Source organism: Tupaia chinensis, unplaced genomic scaffold, assembly GCF_000334495.1.
Source record: "Tupaia chinensis unplaced genomic scaffold, TupChi_1.0 Scaffold144217_1, whole genome shotgun sequence".
In the NCBI taxonomy this organism is placed as follows: domain Eukaryota; kingdom Metazoa; phylum Chordata; class Mammalia; order Scandentia; family Tupaiidae; genus Tupaia; species Tupaia belangeri.
In genome coordinates, this window is record NW_006204075.1 from 103,574 (window position 1) to 108,424 (window position 4,851).

The 4,851-nt window shown below is 33.5% G+C and overlaps 1 pseudogene; it reads right to left on the minus strand.

Moving 5' to 3' along the window:
- Positions 1 to 2,574: 2,574 nt before the first annotated feature.
- LOC102481667 (olfactory receptor 4A47-like) lies at positions 2,575 to 3,575 on the minus strand (annotated as a pseudogene).
- Between the last annotated feature and the right edge of the window lie 1,276 nt (positions 3,576 to 4,851).

The window sequence follows — 4,851 nt, forward strand, 5'->3', positions numbered from 1 at the left end:
ATAGTATGAACAGGTTAGTGATATAAAGTACAACATGAGTGTTATAGAGAATAACACTGTACTGTATTTTGGATTCTTACTGAATGAGTAGCTCTTAATTGCAGTTTACAACAAGAAGAAAAGGTACCTATGTGAGATGATGTTATTCTGCTTCTCTATGTAAATATTAATATGTTACAATCTGTATGTATCACATAACTTCATGTCCTACACATTAAATTTATATGATAAAATTAATTTTGAAAATGCTCTCAATGATATTAAAAGAAAGATAGCCCTAGTTAGGTGCTACTTTACAGTATGTTCATTCTATTCACTGAGGTTTATGCCTAAAGTCAGTCTTGTGTTCATGGATATGTACATATCAGCTGTGCTTGCTATTGAAAATATTTAGATTTATTAAGATATTTAGTGAAACAATAAAATGGGGGAGGCAGAGAAAGCAACAATAGAAGCAACAATAGATACCAGACACAGTGTGGGAGGAGGGTGGGAGATGGCAGAGGGTGAGATAGGGAATCAAGGATGGGAAAAAAGGCAAAATATACAGAAAACAAGAAATGGAAAAGGATTTGTTGACAATAACACATATGTTGATGTGCTTGATTGAGCCAATGTACACTGTATTCTCAATGGAAAAATCTCATTTTGTATGTTATAATGATGTACAGTGAATGAATGTAAATAAAGAAAAAAATGTATAAAAAAAAAAAAGAGATCCAAAATGGGAAGAAACCTGTTGGTATAATCTGCATGGTAATATCTTGGACTGAACCAATATACAGTGTATTCATGATGGGAAAATTCTAAAAAAACAAAAAAAAAGAAAAGTTATAAATGGAGGCTAGCAGGTGGCATGGTGGTTAAGACATTGGGTTCCTACATGGCCAAGCACTATTCAAATTCTGGGTAAGGCAGCTAGAAAATCACATGGGTCACATGTGTGTGTGTATGTCCAAAATTCTGAGAGAAAAACAGAGAAGGGATTGTGGCATGGCCATCCCCCGAAGTCCAAGTGGTGAGAGTAATTTCTCACTTTCCATCTGTCTGTCTCTCTCTAGCAAGCACATTTGCCCTATGGCAAAAACCTAAAAAAAAAATTATAAATGAATCACAAGGCATAAAAAAATTTCACACATTAAAGTAAAAGAATTCATTTCTTATTATATACTAATTCCTCAAACAGTATGGAAACAATGATAGAATGAAATAGAAGACCTTATTAGACAATTAAAATAAAATAAAAATCACATTGAAACATGTGAAAGATATTCAAAATCACTTATACCTCAAAAACATTTCAATTTGAGAACCCAATCATATGCTGTAAAAACATACAATGATTAAATGCAAATCAAAACATAAAATAAACTAGCCTTAATTAAATTATTATATATTACAAATATTTATCAAATACCAGCTCTTGTAAATATGAACCAACAAGTATTTTCACAAATCATGGACAGGAGTGTAGATACTACAATCATAACTATGTCATGGTATTTGAAATAAAATCTGAGTAACAACATTTTAAATATATATATATCAGTGACTCAAATACACATACCAATAATTTATCTTCCAGGAATACACATTTGCAACATATTTAAAAAGACATATAATTACTTCAAAATTAATTAATTCTATTTTAATTTATTTTATACATTCAATCACTATACATCACTTAGCTTGTAAAGTGAATTCTCCCATAATAAATCCACTTCACACTAGTTCAGATGAGGATACTATACACATTACCATCAACAGACAATAATCCATTTCTGTGTCCCATCAATGTCTTGCTTAGAAAAAAACTGAAACAAACACAAACACTGAATATATTATTTCATGAGTACCTTTAAAGGAAGTTTTATGCAAAATGAAGAAAAGAGAATGGAATAAATCTCTCTGTACTAGTATGGAAAGATTTATAAGAAGCTGTACATTAAAATTCAAACTTTTTTTTTAGAGAGATATTTTCACTGTAGAGTGTATGTGCTCACTGGAAAGACAGAGAAAGACAGAGAGACAGAAAACAAGAATCACCTCCCAGGGGGGTGGTCACACCACAAGCCCTTCTCCTCTTTTCTCCTCTTGGGATCTCTGGCACCCATGCACACTCACCCAGCATGAATTTAAGCCACCAGGTCCAGTATGGAATGATGGCAACTATATGGGAGTCCAGGAACAGAACCATTATGCCATCTGATAGTCCCAAAATTCGAACTTCAACACATGGATAAAGAGAGTGATAGAAAAATCACTCAAAGTTACAATTATAAAATTCCTTCACTAATTAATTACATTATTGACTCTTTGTTATATATGCATTATGTCACTGAGACTAAAGTAAAAGCAAGAATATTCCAGCAAGAACAGAAACTTATTAATAGCACAATTGAATAGTTTATTCTCTAATTCCAATTTATATTTTCTATTTATAAATAAATTTAGAAATAAATCATTATAAACAATAAAAAGATTAATCAAATAGTAAATTGGATAGAAATTCATGATGAAATTTCAGAATAATACACAAAGACATAGGAAAATTCTAAGAAAATAAAGATGGCATCAGATTTCAGAAAACTTCTGGGTCCGAAGGAAAAAGGGCCTAATGTCAAATGGCTGTTTTTTTGGTGGATTCATCACTAATGTGTTTCCCGATATGACTTTTCCTTTCCACAGCTTCTTCATAGCATTTTTCATCTCTGAATTTCTCAGTGTGTAGATTAGGGGGTTAAGCATTGGAGTTATGATTATATAAAACACTCTCAGTAACTTGTCAACCAGAAAGGTTTTATCAGGTCTTGCATATATAAAACTGTAGAGTACAAAGATGAAAACAACCACAGTGATGTGGGAACCACAGGTTGAGAAGTCTTTTCGCCTCTTTCCTGAATAAGGTTGTTTAGAGAGTGCAGGATAATACTGTAAGAGATGAGTAAGATTGGGAACCAGCAGTTAAGCGTAATGGCTATGTCGCTAGACTCCCACGTAGTCGACCGCGGTTCACATCCCAGACCTGGTGGCTTAAAACTCATGCCGGGCGCATGTGCGTGCGTGCCCAAGATTCCGAGAGCAGAATGGAGTAGACGAGATTGCAGTGTGACCATCCCCCCTGGGGGTTGATTTCTCGCTTTCTGTCTCTATGTCTCTGTCTGTCTGGTGAGCACACAAGCCCTATAGTGAAAACCTCTCCAAAAAAAGAGATGAGTAAGATCAGAAATACGATAGTACAAATCAGTCCTCTATTGGCCACTACTAAAAAACCAATGACATATAGGTATCAGTACAGACAAGTTCCAGTAAGGGATTTATGTCACAGAAATGTAATCAATGATATAAGGGCCACAGAAAGGAAGACCATAAATAGTGCTAAGCTGAACTACTGAGTGCAAAAATCCTCCAGCCAAGGACATGGCAAGCAACACAACACACACCTTTTGCCTCATGATAAACAATGCAATGGTTTACAGATGGCTATGTAATGGTCATAGGCCATAATCACCAGACAAAAGATTCCTGACACACCAAAAAAAGTGCTCTGTAAAAAGCTAAGACATACAAGATTGAAAAGATCAAAAAGTGAAGACTAATTATTAGTGCTCTTGATATTATCACCACCCTGCTCAAAGCTTCAACAAGGATTTCTTTCTCTACATTCAATAAAACCCGATCTTCCTAACTAGGTTTACAAAACCCTCAGTGACTTAGATGCAGGCTGCCTCCCCTAATTCTGCTCTTAAATTTTTCCAAATGTATCTCACTCTACATTGTTTATTGTTCCTCAATTATACAAGGTCCTTTTTCATCTCCTTAGATTAACTCTATACATTCTTACTTCAGTGATTAGAAGTGCTTTATGTCTAAAATAAAGGTAAATATGTGGAAATGTACACTGTAAGTTTAATCCTTTATTTAGTTGCCCTCTTAGTCAAAATGTTCATATGACACTTAACATTATGTTAAAGAAGACTCAGAGCCCTCATAAAGTATCCACTAAATCAATGAGATTCAGGGTCTATGCCAGAAGCCATATCAATAGAGGAGAATTACTGACAATGACTGATGAATTGTCTTTTCACCATTAGTTATCTACTTTTCCAAATAGAAATAAACCTCCTGAAGTAGTTACCCAGTTTACTCACAAATTTCTTTAGTCATGACAAATATAAATATTGACCAGCAGCTTTCTAAACTTTCTTCTTATACCTCATAAATACTGAACATTCCTTGAGGAAGTCTCCATTGAGCTAATTGACTATTACATCTCTGAATAACTGACTCTCCTCTAAACTGAGAGACTTAGCTACATGCTATGAAATCCAAAAATCAAAAATAGGCAGAGACTGACCACATGGGAAACTCCAGTATTTACATCCTGAGACCTCCCTGCCAGGCACATGTGTGCACATGTTCTAGAATGGCTAGGACTAGATCTGGATTACAACATAATGACTCAGTTGAGCTAACATATCTCTATCTTACTCTCTCACAATTTCTCTGTATCTACTGCTTATAGAATAAATAAATAAGTTTTTAAAAGCTTTATTTTAACTGTGTTTTTACATAAACTATATATTTTATATGTACACAGAAACAGTTTATTTTTCTCAAAATATATTAAATATTTTTAAGTAATAATTTAAATACATAGATGAATCTTAAAGTAGGTGCTAACCACAAGGTATCTTATCTGGAAAATTTTAAAATTAAATTCTCATAGTCAGTGAATGTTTGTGTAACTGTATTTTTTAAAGTATCTAATGGATTAAAATATATGAAAGCATACATATTTTGCATAAACAATATGGGAAATGTATCAGGAGCTTTAATTTACACATTTTG